The sequence below is a fragment of the Bubalus bubalis genome, chromosome 10, assembly GCF_019923935.1.
Source record: "Bubalus bubalis isolate 160015118507 breed Murrah chromosome 10, NDDB_SH_1, whole genome shotgun sequence".
NCBI classification, from domain to species: Eukaryota; Metazoa; Chordata; class Mammalia; order Artiodactyla; family Bovidae; genus Bubalus; species Bubalus bubalis.
Window position 1 is genome coordinate 88,094,842 of NC_059166.1, and position 20,310 is coordinate 88,115,151.

Consider the following 20,310-nt stretch of genomic DNA (forward strand, 5'->3'; position numbering starts at 1 on the left):
TTGGTGATGGACAGGGAGGCCTGGTGTGCTGCAATTCATGGGGTCGCAAAGAGTTGGACACGACTGAGCGACTGATCTGATCTGATCTGATCACTTTATCTGTAAAAAATAGGTGAAAAGACAAGTACAAAGTCAAACAGAAAATGATTTTTAAAACACATTTTATGATTCCTTTTGAGTGGGTGAATAAAATTGAAAATAATTTCCCTTTCTTTATTTATTTTTTAAAAAAATCCTCTATTTTGCAAGCTTGCAGTTCAGTTCAGTTCAGTCGCTCAGTCGTGTCTGACTCTTTGCGACCCCATGAATCGCAGCATGCCAGGCCTCCCTGTCCATCACCATCTCCTGGAGTTCACTCAAACTCAAATCCATTGAGTCAGTGATGCCATCCAGCCATCTCATCCTCCATCGTCCCCTTCTCCTCCTGCCCCCAATCGCTCCCAGCATCAGAGTCTTTTCCAATGAGTCAACTCCTCACATGAGGTGGCCAGAGTACTGGAGTTTCAGCTTTAGCATCATTCCTTCCAAAGATCACCCAGGGCTGATCTCCTTATACAGTGTAAATGATACATAAATAGTTGTATACTGTAAACGCTATGTAAATGGCTGTCAGTGCCTGGGAAAATCAAGTTTTGCTCTTTGGAACTTTTAAAAATATTTTCAAACTGCAGTTGGTTGGATGCCCAGATGCATAACCTGTGGATACAAAGGGCCAACTGTATAAAGGCCCAAAGGCCTAGGCCTGAACATTTTATATTGTTTAGCAAGTCCTCAGAACATTTTGTTGTTTAGCAACATCCTAGCAAGCAAGCTCACGTGTTCTGTCATGGCTGCCCTTACTGTCACGGGCTCACGGCTGCTAGAATAGTGTAGGAAGATCAGTCAGTCCCTGCTTGAGCATGCTCTTCCCTCAGAACCCCCTCTGCCCTGTTAAAGCACTTCGCCTGTATATCAGAACCTGCCTGAAGAACCTTTAAGAACATGGGTCCAGGAAAACCAGGAAAGAGGCTGCAGACCACTCTTCCATCTCCTCAGCAGCTAAGAGACACTGATAAAAGAGCTGATGTTATTCCTTTTTTTTTTTTTTGCTATTTTTTGCTATTTTGGTAAGTTTCTAGGAGAGGTTTCAAAGGTTTTTCCTATGTCTTCACTTTCTTTTTTTTTTTTTTTCTGGAAGCTTGAATTCATTTTAAAGTTCAATATGTAAACTAGTGTTATAATTAGGGTGAAAAATAAATAGTAATAATAATCAAGTTATTAATAATTAAGTCACAGTTTTCTTAGCACAAAGTACCACCACCCTTCTGAGGAGAGTGTTTCCACTAACTCTAATTTTTATACACAAGTAATAGCAAGGTAAAAAAAAAAAACAATAACAAGATCTCCTTTGCTCACTTTACCATGAAGCCCTTGCATCCTAATTAACAAATTTCTCCATTTAGACATTAATTTGAGGTTACTCCTATACTGGTATATTGAAAAGGAGGTCAACCTTTTAAGCTAATTATTAAAGTCAATACACTGATGAATTGGGAGTTTTGATAGGAGCAAGTTGAAGGAACAGAAAAGTGAAAGTAAGTGAGTCGATACCTGACTCGGGGAAATGGAGATTCATTTTCCACCTCCATCAGCCATTGCCCCCAAAACCGGAAGTAAGATTTGGAGTGAAAATTGAAATAAATAAAGGCAAACTGTCTTTCATGTAATTTTTTCCCAAAGCAAGAATGGCTTCAAGTACCCCTCTTTCTTTCCCAAATCTAAATAAAAATCAAATGTAAAAATCAGACTAGAATTCCAAAGAAGGAATGATTTTATAACTCACTGGAGGGATGTTAGATTTCCTCCTCTGTAAAGGTTCTAAATTAAAGAATCTCAGAGCCATATGGGCAGATAAGTCTCTCACATATCTTTAATGAACCCTGAAGTTACCAAATAAGTTATCCCCCAAGTAGAGGTTTTTTTCTTTATTAATGTGGTTAATAGATAGAAATTTTTCTTCTGTTTCATACTTTTCCTCTTTGGGATATAAACATTAAGTCCAATTTACTTCAGTAGATACATTTAGCCTGCATACATGTCTTAACTGTTATAAAGTAATATAAAGAGCTTTAATACAGTTGCCTTTTTTCTCAGTTCAAAAATCTTCTTATCTAAAGCTAAAATATTCATGGTACTTTTTCATATTTTACTGCATTCTATGCATTCCAGAAGTTTTCATTATGTAACTCTAAAATTCTGCGATGCATATTTGTCTAGAGAGCTAGAAATAGTTATACACTTTGAACACAATGTGAATATAATGATAATTATAAGTCTGCACTGGCTTTCCAATGAGCAATCAATAGTGATGGTGAAAGTGTTGGTCAGTCGTGTCTGACTCTTAGCAATTCCGTGGACTGTAGCCTGCCAGGCTCTTCTGTCAGTAGACTTCTCCAAGCAAGAATACTAGGTGGTTTGCCATTTCCTTCCCCAGGAGATCTTCCTGACAAGAATCAAACCTAGGTCTCCTTCATTGCAGGCAGATTCTTTACTCTCTGAGCCTGGTAAAAAAACATCCAATAACAGTATCTGCAGTTCTTATATGTTAATGCAAACTGGACATAACCGTGGGGCCTTATTTGCAACCAAACCATTTATACTTGAAGTATTTAAGTATTTAATGACTTAGCAGGACTTTTTACTGGAGTACATGTGACTTCTTTCAGAGTATACCAGTTTAGCTTTCAATAATAGCAACCTCATTCTAGCACTTGGACAGCAAAGGTAAAATTTATTACTTTGTCCTTTAATTATATCATGTGTGAGAATTCCTAACTTCTATTGGGAGACAATGGTTTTCCTTTTACCTATAGCTGATATTTATATTGCTGAATATGTTTTGTTTCTCTTACATAAGTAAATTTTAATAAATAGCTGCATAAGGCAATTCACCAGGAAACAATCCTTAAATGCTGCAGTGTTTTAAATGCTCTTAAGCACTGCAATCTCTTCAAAGGTATATGTTTGAACACATGTTACTTTTTGCTAAATGAATGGGAGATAAATTATTTGCTAAATAAAAAGCATAACTGTTTGGGGCAAAACATCTAATTCAAACCATAAACATTTTCCTGGATAATCTTAACCATAAAGAAGGAAATGTTACAATCCTTTTGTCTAAGCCATGTGGGATTTCAAGTCATCAGAGATTTAGATTCTAGTATCACATTTAAGGGCTTCCCTGGTGGCTCAGCAGTCAAGAATCTGCCTGGAATGCAGATCTCCACCTGCAACACAAGAAATGTGGATTCAATGCCTGAGTAGGGAAGATCCCCTGGAGAAGGAAAAGGCAACCCACTCCAGTATTCTTGCCTGGGAAAATCCCATGGACAGAAGAGACTGACAGGCTACAGTCTGAGGGGTCACAAAGAGTCAGACACAACTTAGCCACTAAACCATTACCACCACTGCTGCTGCTGCTGCTAAGTCGCTTCAGTCGTGTCCGACCCTGTGCGACCCCATAGACGGCAGCCCACCAGGCCCTGCCGTCCCTGGGATTCTCCAGGCAAGAACACTGGAGTGCGTTGCCATTTCCTTCTCCAATGCATGAAAGTGAAAGGTGAAAGTGAAGTCACTTCAATCGTGTCCAACTGTTAGTGACCACATGGACCGCAGCCCACCAGGCTCCTCCGTCCATGGGATTTTCCAGGCAAGAGTACTGGAGTGGGGTGCCAACACTACTACATTTAATCTGAAGTGTAGACATGATACATAATCTAAATATGCATTTTTTACCTCCAACTTTGGGTGATGCTGCTAAAGTGCTGCACCCAATATGCCAGCAAATCTGGAAAACTCAGCAGTGGCCGCAGCCCTGGAAAAGGTCAATTTTCATTCCAATCCCAAAGAAAGGCAATTCCTTTCTTTGAAGAATCCCATGGACAGAGGAGAATGTTCAAATGACTACACAATTGCACTCATCTCACATGCTAACCAGAGAAGGCAATGGCACCCCACTCCAGTAACTCTTGCCTGGAAAATCCCATGGACGGAGGAGCCTGGTAGGCTGCAGTCCATGGGGTCGCTAAGAGTTGGACACGACTGAGCGACTTCACTTCCACTTTTCACTTTCCTGCGTTGGAGAAGGAAATGGCAACGCACTCCAGTGTTCTTGCCTGGAGAATCCCAGGGACGGGGGAGCCTGGTGAGCTGCCATCTATGGGGTCGCAGAGTCAGACACGACTGAAGTGACTTAGCAGCAGCAGCAGCACATGCTAACAAAGGAATGCTCAAAATTCTCCAAGCCAGACTTCAACAGTTCATGAACCATGAACACCCAGATGTTCAAGCTGGGTTCAGAAAAGGCAGAGGAACCAGAGATCAAATTGCCAGCATCTGTTGGATCATTGAAAAATCAATAGAGTTCCAAAAAAAATCTGCTTTATTGAATACACCAAAGCTTTTGACTGTGTGGATCACAAAAACCTGTGGAAAATTCTTCAAGAGATGGGAATACCAGGCCACTTGATCTGGCCTCCTGAGAAATCTGTATGAGGTCAAGAAGCAACAGTTAGAACTGTACATGGAACAACAGACTGGTTCCAAATCGGGAAAGGAGTACGTCAAGGCTGCCTATTGTCACCCTGCTTATTTAACTTGTATGCAGAGAACATCATGCAAAATTCCAAGCTGGATGAAGTACAAGCTGGAATCAAGATTGCTGGGAGAAATATCAATAACTCAGATGTGCAGATAACACCATCCTTATGGCAGAAGTGAAGAAGAATTAAAGAGCCTCTTGATGAAAGTGAAAGAAGAGAGTAAAAAAGCTGGCTTAAAACTCAACATTCAAAAAACTAAGATCATGGCATCTGGTCCCATCACTTCATGGCAAATAGATGGGGAAACAATGGAAACAGTGACAGACTTTATTTTGGGGGTCTCCAAAATCACTGCAGATGGTGACTGCAATCATGAAATCAAAAGATGCTCACTCCTTGGAAGAAAAACTATGACCAACATTTTGGTCTGTGACAGACAAGTCTGTCTAGTTTCAAGGCAATGGTTTTTCCAGTAGTCATGTATGGATGTGAGAGTTGGACTGTAAAGAAAGCTGAGTCCTGAACAGTTGATATGTTTGAACTGTGGTGTTGAAGACTCTTGAGAGTTCCTTGGACTGCAAGGAGATCCAACCAGTCTATCCTAAAGGAAATAAGTCCTGAATATTCCTTGGAAGGACTGATGCTGAAGCTGAAACTCCAATACTTTGGTCACCTGATGTAAAGAACTGACTCAGTGGAAAAGACCCTGATGCTGGGAAAGATTGAAGGCAGGAGGAGAAGGGGACGACAGAGGATGAGATGGTTGGATAGCATCACCGACTTTATGGACATGAGTGATGAACAGGGAAGCCTGGCATGCTGCAGTTCATGGGGTCGCATAGTTGGACACGACTGAGTGACTGAACTGAACTGATAAGAAATGCAAACATTTTACAGTGGATATTTTGCAGATAGAAATAATCTGCACATTCTTAATTGGGACATTTCAAACAGGAAGAGTTAAAAAGGTAAAAACTCATAAATGCTTGTTTGCTTTTGTCTCAATCACAGAAGCTGTGAGAGCAGTAATCTGTCATAAAACTTTAACTTTAGTTTCCAAACTTTTTCTGAAACAAGAAGAGATGCCAGTGTTTTGAAAGAGGAATACTAAAATTTTGAAAATCCCAGAAATAAAAATTCTCTATGTTCCAGAAGCTGTTTCCTGGGTACAGTTATGGCAGAGACATCCTGCTGAGGAGATAAACTCTTTTGCTGCCCTAAGAATATTGTCATGACAATATACAAATCTGCCCTCCTATCACACAGACAAAAGCAGAGCAGATCTGAGAGAACCAGGAAGAGTCTGCAATTACTCATCTCACTTTGGTTAAGTCCAAGAGTATGAGAACTTCTTTCTCTACTAAACAAAGTGCCAATTCAGTAGAATTGTGATTAGCCAGGTGGGTCATATGACTCACCCTTGGTCAGTTCCAGAGGGTTGTGTTGACCCTCTCCTTTCTAGAACGCATGGAATAGGGGAAGAGCATTTCACCAAAGGAAAAGGTGCTGTTATCTCCAGAAGATGGGCAGGAACTTCTGGTCAAACAGAAACCAAGTGATGTTCTCCACATGTGACAAGGGAGATATGAGCCCTGCTGGAAGGAAGCAGAAACAAACAAGATTTGACTCATTTCAGCACTTATATATTTTAAATATTTAGCAAGTTTAGTGATTATTTAAAGTGTATAGATTAAGAAAATAAAATGTATTTTATAACTATTCAAGGAAATTTCCAACTTAAAAATAAATGTACAACATGAGAGGTGTAAGTTAAGTTTTACTTGGGAAGAGTGAAGGCTGGAGCCCGGGATACAGCACCTTGAATAGCTCTGAGAAACTGCTCCAAAGAAACAGGAAGAAAGTTGCTACTTACATGATTTTAGTGAAGAGGGAGTTGTTGTTCAGTCGCTAAGTTGTGCCCAACTCTTTGTGACCCCATAGGCTGTCACATAGCAGGCTTCCCTGTCCTTCACTATCTCCTAGAGTTTACTCAAACTCATGTCCATTGAGTCAGTGATGCCATCCAACCATCTCATCCTCTGTCGCCCCCCTCTCCTCCTGTCTTCAATCTTTCCCAACATCAGAGTCTTTTCCAACGAGTTGGCTCTTTGCATCAGGTGGCCAAAGTATTGGGGCTTCAGCATCAGCCCTTCCAGTGAATATTCAAGGTTGATTTCCTTTAGGATTGACAGGTTTGATGTCCTTGCTGTCCAAGGGCCTCTCAAGAGTCTTCTCCAACACCACAGATCAAAAGCATCAATTCTTCTGTGAAGACAGTAAGTACAGGCAATCAAGCTCCTATCTCTGTAGGAGGTTCCTGCTAGTCTTGTGAAGCTTTGGCTAGTCACAAGAAACAAGCATCACCATGAAGGATTTTAGTGCTTTTCTAGATATGAGGAGGTACAAGAATGAGGCTCATAAAATCATCTCCTGAAAATCTCGAATTCTCTGAAGACCTGTTCTGCCAGTTTTCCCAGAGCACACAGTGCCTCATTTCTGCTCTCCACCCAGAAGTCCTTTCAGGGGGTATTTGAAGTCAGCAAATGCTGCCGCTCATGATTTAATCCTTGTAGAAATAGATGGCAAGTGCCGATTTGTAGCTGACAAAGTTTTCAGAAAACATGAAGAAGATATTTCTCAGAACATGCTTCCAGATGAAGAATCAGCCCTGGGTGGAGAGGTTTCAAAGGCACTGACTGAACAGTTATCACAGAGGCAAGTGCTGGATCCTTCATCAACATGAATTTTCCTTGAAGATGTTGAGTCTGTCGGGCCATTAGAGCCTTGATCAGTAAGTAGTCCAGGCACAGAATAGGTAGGATACTCAGGCAATTTAAGTAGCCAAAATTCCCTCAAACACTAAGCATGTCATGATGAGACAAGCAGAGAAGTAAATCAATATGGGAAACTTCAGAACAAAGCACAGAATATCTGGGAAAATTTCTTAACAAAAGATATGTTACCGTGGAAAGCTAGGATGCTCCAAAGCTTAGTTCCTAAATCTCACCCTCTCAAGGGACCCAGCTCTCCAGTGATGTAGCCACATTCCAGAACCTAGAGTGATTTGGAAATCTCTGTAGGGAGAATGTCAACAGAGTTTAAGGAGGTTAGTCAAATAATTGGAAAAAAATTTCCCATTTGGAAGTATCTTGTAAACGAATTAACTGCATAATAAGGTTTCAAACAGCTTTCTGGTAGAAAAATAACTTGTTGAATTTAAATTAAAATAATTGGAATACATCTATCATAGTGCAACATGTTCCAGAATAACTACCGAGACCGTGATTTGTACTCCTAACAGAGTGAGCAGCAACTGCTTTTCTCACACCATTGCAGTTAGAGGATAAAAGTATATAGAAAAGTAGCTTTCTTAGCCGTTTGGAAATTCCTCCAAACCTTAGGTAAATTCCAGACCACAGGCAAACTTGAAAAGGGCTTTATAAAAAGCTGTTGTAATGCTTCAGAATATATAAAGCAGTCAATTTAATACTCTAACAACCCTAAAGCGACTGGAGTTGTCACCTAATTCACCCCCCCCTTTTTTTAAATAACTCTATAAACGTGCTTTACAAATGGAGGATTCACAATAGACTTGAAATCTTTGCCACTGACTTTTAGAATCACGGCGTTGGCCATAATCAGTAAGGAAGTCATGGTGAAACTCCTTGATATGGGGAGTTAAATTTTAGAAATGCTCTCTTTTATCCCATTTTTACCATTTCCATTATCTTATTTATCTTGACTGCAATTCAATTTCTGATCACAGATGTGAAAAAAAAATTGACACCCATAACAATCAAACCTCTCCCAGGCTTCCCAAATCACAGTGAACATTTTTTTTTCCTTTTCTTCCAAGCTTTATTGATAAAATTGGCATATGATATTGTGCAAGTTTAGGATATATAACTAAAGAAGGAAACAGTAACCCATTCCAGTATTCTAGCCTAGAGAATCCCATGGACAGAGGAGCCTGGCAGGCTACAGTCCTTGGGTTCGCAAGAGTCGGACAGGATTTAGCGACTAAACCATCACCACCAACCAGGATATATAACGTGATCTGAAATATGTATATATTGTAAAATGATTACCACAGTACAGTTAGTTAACACATCTATCATCCTGCAGAATCACCATTTTGCTATTTTTCAGAACTTTTAAGTAGTTGAAGGATAATTGCTTTATACTATTGTGTTAGTTTCTGCCATTCATCAACATGAATCAACCCTAGGTATATATATGTCCCCTCCCTATTGAACCTTTCTCCCACTTCTCACCCCATCCCACCCTTCTACGTTGTCACAGAGTACCAGGTTTGAGCTCCCTGCATCATACAGCAATTTGCCATTGGCTATCTATTTTATATATAGTGATATATATGTTTCAATATTACTCTTTCAATTCTTCCCTCCCTCTCCTTCCCCTCATCCATTCCTTTTAAAGAAAACTTATACCATCCCATGAAATTGTCATCTGCTCCATTGAAAATACTGTGAGAAAATCAAGAAATGTATAGCAAAGGACTCAGATGATTTTATCCATCCATTCAATAAATAGATACCAGGCAATGATAGTATCTGCCTTAGGCATATTCGGGAGGCACAGGGAATAAGACACAATCTCCATGAAGAATGTATAGTCTAGTGGGCAAAATAAGTAAAGAGATATTAATAATTTCAGAATAATGTATGTATTCTGAGAAACAGTTAAAATATATCTTTAGAAACATGATTTTAGTATTTAATGACTCTAGAAGAAGATATTCAAGAGAAGGTTTGCCATCTAAACTGAGACCTGTCACACAATTTTGCCAGGTGAGAAGGTGGCTGAAAGAAGTTCCAGTGAGAGGGGACCAAACTTGTAAAACCCTAAAGACAAAAGTGGAAGTGGCTTATTAGGAGTTTAGGAGTTGGTGGGTGTGGGTCTAATCAGGAGGTATGTTCAGATACCAGGCTGGAGAAATAAGCAGAACCTAGATAGTAAAAAGACTAGAATATTATGTTGGGGTTTTGGAACATTATCAAGCAAGCAGTGAGAAAGCAATAATAAGGTTTGTAAGCAGAAAGTGTATTTGATCAGATCTGAGTATGAGGAAGATTTATCTAAATGGGAATGGAAAATGGCTTGAAGATGGATAACACTGGAGGCGAGAGTGGTGAAGGGGCTGTTGTAGGAACTACTCAGTGAGAGGATTCAGAATTCAGTTCAGATCAAACCAAGACAGCAGTCGTGAGAACAGAAAAACCTTCCCTGATTCAACTGCTCTTTTTGAAGCAGTACAGACCTGACTTCACACCATACAGGAAATGGAGAGTCAGAGGAAGGAACTGGGATGTCTGCTGGATTTTTGGTCTTGGGACTTGGGTGTCCTCAGAGGGGGAACACAGAAGGAGCAAGACTGGGTTAAAGATGATAAATCAGCTTTTCATGTTGGATTTGGTGTTTCTGTGACTCATTCAGTGGATAATTTTCATTCTTATATTTATCCTTATTGAACTCAGCTACACTATATGAAGTAGGGCAGGGGGAGGGAAGAGTCCATAGTGAAAACAGTGATGAAAACAGAGGGCAATTGAAAAACAAAACCCTATACCAGACATGGAAAAGGGACAGTTCTTAGTGAAACAGAATTATATAATCATAATAATGTAAATGCTGTTATTAGTTTTCTAAATTTACATGATCAAAGAAACAAGCAACATCTAAATTGAGTGCTTATGAAGCTTCACTATTGGTGTGAAGATGAAGAAGTCAATGAATACATCTCTTCTCCAAGGTCCTTTGGGAGAGGATTTTACAGATAATCATAAAAAGTGATGTCAGGCTGTTTAGTGAGGATAGGATTGCTTGTCTGGACCTGGTTGGCCTTAGTGTCTACATTCAGATCTTCAGGACATAGTGTACATGCAAACATCCTTAAACACACTTCATGTTGCCTATTCTAAGGACTTCTTAAGCAAAACATTTACAGGCTATAAAATACGATGGTTATTGTTCACAGATCTCTTCCTTGATCTAATTTTTCCCGCAACAGTCAAATTATGAACAGAATGCAGAAAATATTAATCTTGGGTTCAATTAATGTTCTCTTCCATATAATATGTAGTAAGTAATTGTTATCAATTTTTACAAAGTAAAAATACAAATAGAAATTGCAGTAGAGAACTGCTAAAAGAAAGTTAGAGGTACGAATATCCATATTTTATAAATCAGGAAATAGAAATGACTGTTTATAGTTGGCAGAACAAAAAGTAAATGCATAGGAATATTATCTAATGCTCCAAATGTAGGAAGTTAGTAACAAAAAAAAAATACAACTGTGTTAGAGTGAAGGAAGATTGCTCAGTTATAAGTGGGCTAAGTTCTCATCTATCTTAGCAAGAGGTAAATAGAAAATATCTAAAAACTGACAATCAAGAGACTCTATTTTATCCACATTATTTGCAGCAATGCAGACAACCTCGAGGGAAAAGAACTGTGAGTGGTAGTGACAGTACTTTTTTCTTCAAGTCTTCTGATTTGTCAGTCATAGATGAGTATTCCTTTGGCAAAAGTTTAAAAATTTAAAGAGATATAAAAAGGATGTGTGCTATGTCATCTAAAATTTTTAAAATGATTCCCAGTTGGCACGGTGTTTGCAGACATAACAATGGCATTAATATATGTGAACAAAGAATGTGTCAATCAGAAAAAATATACATGTCAAATGTGTGTGTGTGCATGTAACGTGAAAAGAAAAGCCAGCTGTGACCAACAGGCAGAGGGAAGAGTGATGGGACTTAAATTAACTGAGAAACTTTGCTTAAGATCACATGCACTGTTATGGTCTGAATGTTTGCATTCCCTCAAAATTCATACGTTAAAGTCCTAATCCCCAAAGCGATGGTATCAGGAGATGAGGCCTTAGAAGGGTGATTAGGCCATGAGGGCAGTATGCATGGGTGTTTAGTCACTCAGTCGTGTCCAACTCTTTGTGACCCCATGGACTGCAGCACGGCAGGCTCCCCTATCTGTGAGGATTCTTCAGGTACGAATACTGGAGTGGGTTGCCATCTTCCCAACCCAGGGATTAAACCCAGGTCTCCTGCATTGCAGGCAGATTCTTTACCATCTGAGCCACCAGGGAAGTCCCTGAAGACAGAGTCCTCATAAATGGAATTAGTGCCCTTATCACAGAGGCCTTTCTTCCCCTTTCCCTCGTATGAGGTTACAGCAAGAAATCAGCTGTCTGTAAGGAAGCAGCCTCACCACACTAAATATGCCAGTGTCATGATATTGGACCTTCTAGCCTTCGAAATGTTAGAAATAAATAGTTGCTTACAAACCACCGTGTCTGTATTTGGCAGAGCACCAAAGACATGTTCTGTGTGCTCGTTCTGTGTTCACCAAGCAACCTTGTTTTTATAATCCGATTTGTCACTGCAGCTAGCTTATAGGGAGAGAAATCTTGTCACAACATCACAAGCACTCCAGTCAGTGTAGAGTTTTATTTTATTATTAATTAATAATTTAGCATTCAGAATTACATCTAAGTCTCTGGTATTATGTGTGTGTCCTCAGTCGTGTTCAATTCTTTTTGACCCCATGGACCATCGCCCACCAGGCTCCTCTGCCCGTGGAATTTTTCAGGCAAGAAAAAGGAGTGGGCTGTCACTTCCTCCTGCCCGAGATCTTCCTGACACTGAGATCGAACCCATGTCTCTTGTGTCTCCTGCAATGGCAGGCGGATTCTTCACCGCTAGCGCCACCTGGGAAGCAATAGAGCTTTTCAGCACCTGCCTTTCTACCTTCAATGACTTGACCAGGCCTCCCTTTTGTTAGATCAATACACATCTTTGGTTTCATCCAACTTCTTGTTGTGTTGTATTGCTGGAAGTCATTCATTTTTTAATAGTTCACACAGAACGAGTGCTCTAAGAAGCAGGCAACAGTTTGTGGGTCACAATCTCAGTCCTTTGGATTTGCTCATAACTTTTGAGGAAAAAAACAAACAAACATAAAAACTGAATAAGAAAACATAACCAGACACAAACTCTAGTGTGGCAGATCTGAGACTGCAGAGAGCAGGATCCTACAGGGTGAACCTTTTTCTCAGAAAGTGCTGTAATCAGAGGCAGATTTGCTGTGAAGCTAATGAACCTTAACTTCTGGGCAATTTTCTTAGAGGAGGCCCTTCCCAGGCCCTAGGATCTCCCTTTGCAATGAGCTCACAGAAACATTGTTTTTTCTAAAACTTTCAAAAGTGAGAGATTTTAACACAACTGGTTAGATTGCCATCTCTTTTCTCTCAACTCCCTCTCCATCACAAATCCCCTGGAGTGAGGTGTCAATGGAGGAGCCATGTATACTTTAGAATCAGGCTAACGGAAAGTTGAATAGGGGATATATTTACCTGGTTTGGATGTGTTTATGTTTTACAGTTTTTCCCATGTATAGTTCAATTGTTGCTCACTCACCAGGCATCATTAAAAGAAATGTTAAGGAATGTATACATCCAGAGTCCATATTGTGGTATAAACAGGCCTGTATTTCCCAGCAGAGGACATTTGTAACTAGGAAAGAAGAAATAAGGTTTGAAATGTATGAAGCAAGAGGAGAATGGGGAAAATTCTTCTAATTATCAGACATTGTAAAGGAAAGGATTTAGCTCTCAGTGACCCCCAATTAAAATGGAAGCTCTATTTTCTTTCAGGTATATTCTCAATAATGCAGCATATATCATTATCAGCACAATATAATGTTTTACAGGAATCTCTCAAAATGAAATGTATTAGAAGTAGAATTACTGTGTGTGTGGTGCACATACTGAGATCAGCACTATTAATAGTAGAAATGTGTGCTCAGTTGCTCAGTCATGTCCAACACACTTTGAAATAATACCCTGGCAGGCTCCTCTTTCCATGGAATTTTCCAGGCAAGAATATTGGAGTGGGTTGCCATGCCCTCCTCCAGGGGATCTTCCTGACCCAGGAATTGAACCCAAGTCTTCTGCATGGCAGGCGATTTCTACACCATCTGAGCCACCAGGAAAGCCTGAATAGTAGGTATAGCTTATTATAATATTTCATATTGAATGTATCCCAGCTCTTACTAATGAAAAACAAACTTGAATCAGCTATGGTAGAAAGAAAGGTTAATTCTGTAGTTGCTATAGTGAATATTGCACAATTATTTGTCATTTAATGAGGTAATGAAAGAGCATTCAACTGAATACATAGGAAACAGTATTACTGTGCTTTGTGAAGCAGATCATTAATAAAAATACTAGAGTAAGTTAATTTCTAGACATTTGTAGAATATGCAAGTTTTTAGGTTTTTTTATTTATCCCATTTAAATGTTTACATTTTTATACAACTTTGTGGTTTAAATTTTTATTCCTTTTATGAGAGAGGGCCCTCCCAAATTGCATAATCTTCAGGCAAAGCAAGGTTGAGAGCCAACCTTTCATGTAATATCAATCTTGAAGTGTTCTCTTAAAATACAATCAAAAGATAAAGAAAATAATTCAGTGTATAAGTTATTACCAACCTTTATATGTCATGTACACAGAGAAGACTGTTTCCGAGGAATAAAAACATGTAGAAATATTCAGTTTACATATATTGACAAGTTTCAATCACTTGCATCTAATTTTCTCTAACTTCCTCCTCCAGTTCCAAAGACACTTTTCTTTCTGTCTTTTTTTTTTTTTCTCTTTTTTCTCTTTTTTTTAATTAAAGAAAAGATGCACAGAAAAAAAAAAAATCTGTTTGGATGTTCTCTAAAATTCCATACACTTTTGCAAGGTAAAAATTACCTTGTAAAAAACAAACAAACAAACAAAAAACTAAGGCATGAAGGTTGTCAGTGGTATTAGAGCAAAAGTCCCATTTGGAAACAAGTGAGGGAGCTGTCCTAAATGATTCCCAAAATCATAAAAAATGAATGGGACCATCAAAATAGAAATGAATAATTAAAGTTACACTCCAATTCTGCATCTATGAAGATCAGGAAAGCAGCAAACTGAAATAGCTAGTAATGTTGATTCTCTCCCGGTAGAAGCTCAAATTATACTCTAAAATTTAATAACAGATATAATCCTCAGGACTATAATACTAAAACATAACAACCTTTAGCAAGTCTCTAGGAAGGGCTTATCATCCAAAAAAAAAAAAAAATGCAAAGAGAATGCATACAGATCTTACTGGAATAAAAAGAAAGGAGAAAAGAAAGCTAGTTCAGTCATAAAGAGAAAAGCAAGAAGTGATGGAGAGAGGGAGGCAGGGGGGCAGCTAGAGGGAGGGCCCATGGGCACTCTGCCAGGTATTCAGTGTTTTATATCCTTCAACACTGCTTAACCGTCACAGGCTCTGGGCGATCATTATTATAATAACCATTTTACAGAATAAAAAATTGAAGCAAAGAGAATAAAATCACTTGTTTGAGAACACAAAGCTGAAAGAGATGAAGCCGGAGTACACGACCAGATCTGTCTGCCTTGAGCCCACCCTCTTTTCACTCTCAAGTTTGGCACCAAAAGCATAATTTCTATTCGCACCTGGTCAGTTGGCTAGACTTGGTCACAACAACAAATACACGATTGATAATGCAGCATATACACTTCCTATGTGCAAGACAGAATTCTGAGCACCTGACATGTATTGCCTTATTTTACTCTAACATCTGTGTATGGAAAGTAATATTTTCCCATTTGACGTAAGCAGACATTTTGTAGGATGGAATTCTGCTCCCTAGGCTTCTTCTTTACCTTGCCCTCATTGGGTGATCTGAACTAAATGATATTAAAGATACTAATGAGAGTCTTTATCTATTGTAGCAAAGATGGAGGTGAAACAGATCAGAAAAAGAAGATAAAACTCTGGGAGCCATCTCTGAGTGTTTGGGTTTCTTTTTTAGCATTGTAAAAGCAATACTGATTGTAATATAAACACAAACTGTTTGAAGTGATTAAAGAGTGCATTTCCTGCCAGAGTCACTGAATCCCACTTAGAAGCAGTTAGACCGATGCACATAAACATTCATACTGAACTACAGCCACTGCGCTTAGATTGGCTTCACGATACATGGTTCAGTTCAGTTTAGTCGCTCAGTCGTGTCCGACTCTTTGCGACCCCATGGATTGCAGCACGCCAGGCCTCCCTGTCATATTTTATAACAGTAGTCCATACTCTGTACGTACCATAATTTATTTAAGCGGAACTAAAAGAATTTAAATCTATTCAAGTTTTGCATATTAACAAAAGAAATTTTTCCTTCTGCAGAAACATGACACAGGGTTCCTCTAACTGCATCACCCTGTCTCTGTTCTTAGGGGATGCTCAGAGTTCCACTGTATCAGCAGCTCTCTTAACTGACCTCTACTTTGCCTGCTTACCGGATTAGCCAACTCTCTATTTCCTCAGTGAAGTATAGCTGATGATGACTGCGGTTCACTAAATACTCAAAGCTGCCGAACTGCTTTCTACTGGGTCTCTTCTGCTTCCATCAGTTTCCAAATGTCAGTTGTATTTTCACCCAAATAAGTTTATGCCAATTTTACACGTTATTCTAATTATAACACAAATTAAAGAAAAATGAGTGCTAAATATAACTGTTTATATGAAAATGAAATTAAACTTTTGACCTTAATGAAGATCCACCATCAAAATGAAAGTGGTATTAAATTAGATACAGAAGAAAACTATAAAAATTGGTGGAAATTTTACAAAGCTCTACCAGGATTATGCACTCAGGTTGCTTTGCATATGCGTTTAAAAACTTATTTTAGTGCTGGAAATACATCTACATATTACAGAAAAATATTGCCCTTGAAAGGACAAAGTTGAGCTCTTCCTTAATCACAGTAAAGATTTAATAAGGTATGGGGATATTTGTCTTCTCTATAAGGAATGCTTAATAGGTGAATCCTATTTTAGAATATATAGAATTGACACAATTTCAAAAGAGGAAACATCACATGAGTTAATATACACGCTATCTCCTTACCTACCCTGCCAAAACTTGTGAAAAGAAATAAGTATTTAGGAAATATTATCCTTTTACTGAACATACTTTGAAGGGTAATGAGAAAGAAATCATAGACTTTAAGACCTAACTGAAAAAAAATGGAGAGCCAACTAGATGTATTTGGCTCTCCATTTTTTTGGATTTATTTATATCCAATAAATGTAAATAATTGTTCAATGCATAGATATAAATATATATGCTGCCAAAATGTCACTGATGCAATTTATGTAAAATGCCTTTTAAATATAAAGCAACATAGAAGTATAGTACATGTAAACACTAAATGAGTTCTTTTTAGAATTGAAATACAAGGAAAGTTTCTGTGATTCTTGTTAGGAAAAGGCTATATGCAAATAAAGAAATAACAGTCTTTCCAGGAAAAAATAAATGGTTTAAGACAATAGTATTTTTCTAATATCCATTCTAAGCTTTATAAATCTTAGAAAAAATGTAAACGCATATATCCATTTGTCCTAAATCAATCCTACCAATAACATAGAGAATAAAACAATAAGCAATAAGCAATCCTGAGTCTAAATATAAAATAATATATTCATAATAAACTATTAAAGTGTTTAGAATGCATTCATGAATTTCATAAGAATCAACATATTAATTTGCTTATTAGAGAGCATAAAATTATAATATTCCCTTACTGTTTGATGCCAGAACTAATTACATATATACACAGGTAGTTAATATACACACAAATTACCATATCTCATTGACTCTAAGATAATTTTGCAGTTAAATATTCATGAAATGTTGAAATACCTTACCCCACTAACATAAATATTTAATGGAGTGTTTCTCATCTTTTGTTAAATAAACATTAAAAAAAATTGAAATGACACATATTTTAAACTACATTTTAGTACCAAGGAACTCCAACATTAAAATCATCAAACCATATACTTATCCAAAAAAAAAATTCTTTAAGAGGTTAAAATAACAATGCAAACTCTTAATAAGAAAGAAAGAAAATGAAGTCGCTCAGTCATGTCCGACTCTTTGCAACCACATGGACTGTAGCCTACCAGGCTCCTCTGTCCATGGGGTTTTCCAGGCAAGAATACTGGAATGGGTTGCCATTTCCTTCTTCAGGGGATCTTCCTAACCAAGGGATCGAGCTCAGTTCTTCCACATTGCAGGCAGACGCTTTACCATCTGAGCCACCAAGTAAGCCCAAAGTCTTAATAGATAACCATCAAATAAAAGTCAATAAATTTGCATTTTTCTGAAAAGCTACCCCAGAGTCTACCAGAATCCTGGAAAGTCCTTGAAGTAACTAATACCAAAACCCAAACAAACAAAAACAAAACATACAAAGACACAATTATTTACACAATTCTGCAATAGTTTACTTCAATGTCTTCAATGGTAGTGGGCATAAATTTTTTAAAAATAACCAAATCCCAAAATGGAGAAAAAAAAAATAATACAGGGCTTAAATGTAGTCTGAAAATTTAAGGTAAGAAAGAAATAAATAATCCTTTCACTATAAAAGCACATCTGAATTTAATACTATTCTGGTTGTACCATTGTGCTTTTCTCTCCTGCAGCATTTCAAGCCAAGAGAATTGAAAAAAATTATTTAACCTTAATTTACTTAAGCAGAATTTACTTAATGCTTAATTTACTTAAACATTCTGGGAAACATCTTGGTATTTCAGTTAACAATAATATATAGTTCTCCATTACCAAAGAAAGACTCTGCTTCTAAGGTTTATCCTTAAAACTATAAGATTTAATAGAATGTACTTGATTCTCAGCAGGATAACCCATACCTATCATTCTCACAACATAAACTGCATAAATCCTATGTCTAATTCATTTCTCAAAGACTCTGAAAAGTCCTCTCTTTTTATTAAAAAAGATTGAAATCGTTTGTGTAGATATGAGTTTCTAATGAAACACTGAAAATTAAATATCTATATTAACCACCAACCTTTCTTAAAATCCTACTAGAGTTATAACAAAAGAACTAATTAATATGATACTAATATATAAAGACAGTGAGAATGGGAGAGTAAATCTCAGAAAACAAGATTTAATGAAATTTTAGAAGTCAGAAAGCTAATAGCTCATTGGTAACTACACAGAGGAGGGAAAAAAAGTTACTCAGGAGCTCAAGGGTGTAGAAACCAAGAAATTAGAAACCGCACATCTCAGCAACTTGGAAAGTCTCAAGATTTGGAGGTACAAAAACTGCAAGTATTGCAGCAGTCAATGAAAGCAGAAATACCATGTAGTTTCAGAACAGAAGAATAGACTGAAGATCTTTTTAGGGTGCACTTGACCCCTGGATCACTGAGGGACAGCCAAGCAATTCTTCTCCATGGGGAAGCTTGACTGTTCACTCTCTAGTGAGGCTAAACTGAATACCTCTTGACTCAAGACACTAAGCAAAGCTACAGCAGAGGTGCTGGAAACCAAAGCTGGGAAACTAAACAAAAGATTACGTATGAGGAGTAAGACCTACTGGGGATTCTTTGGTTTATATCTTCAGGGTTGAAAGGGAAGATATTCTCTAAGGAAAAACTGATTAGGACAAAGAAAAAGTCAATCAATGTTGATTATTATGGATCCCTTGTGAAATGACCAATCCCTAATTAATCAGTGAAATACAGCAATCAACAAGTATTGCCCTTGCCACAGTTTGTAGTCAGAATTTTAGGGTTTCACTCTGAAATATGGAAAGACAGCTCAGAATAACCTGTCAATGAAGAAAGAATTATTTTAGTCAATGCAGATACCAAAACAAACAAGAAATCAGAGACAACAGAGACTATGCTGAGATCAAAAGAAAACTTTTAATATTTTATAACTTACATTTAATATGAATCATTTATAATTTTTTAGAAAATGATGTAAATAAATTTGCATCTATTTACTGGTATGTTTCAAATGCTCTGTAAGTACTGTATTATTTACTTCATCCATTGATATTTAAAAGAGATGCTATTTAAAATGAAGCTATACAAAAATAAGAATTCTTGCATTTTAAAAATATGATTACAGAGCCAATTTTGTCAGTCAAGTTATTAGAAATCTCTCAAAAAGGAATTTAAGACCTAAGATGGGAGATCAAAGAAAAGAGATAAGAATATTTGGGGCAGTTTACCATGCGTGTTCAGTCGCTCAGGTGTGTCCAACTCTTTGCAGCCCCATGGACTGTAGCCCACTAGGCTCCTCTGCCTTTGGAATTTTCCAGGCAAGAATTCTAGAGTGGGGTTCCATTTCCTACACCAGCAGTTTACAATATTTAGTATCAAAATAAAGCCATCCCAGCCTAAGAAAAATAAATTTGTAGGGTAAAAATTCTCAAAAAATAACACCAATAGTTTTACCAGACCTGAAGTACATGAACATCCAAGTTAAAAGAGACTACAGAAAGCCAAGGAAATTAGATTAATAGTGACCTCACTAAGTCACAGCATCAAAATTTTCAAAAACCCAGAAATAGTTAGAAGCTTTTATAAGCAATGAAAGAGCAAAATTAAATGTCACCTAACTTTTAATGCAACTTTGGAAGCTTGACTATAATACAGCTTTCACACACACAAGAAAAAAGTCTGAAGGTAAATGATTTTCAACCCAGTATTGTATTCCAAGGTAGAAAATCAGTTAAGTTTGAGAGAAGGTCAAAGACGTTTTCAAATATGCAAGCTCTCAAAAGTTTACTCCAATATACCCTCTTTTCATTAACTACTGGATAATGTGAGT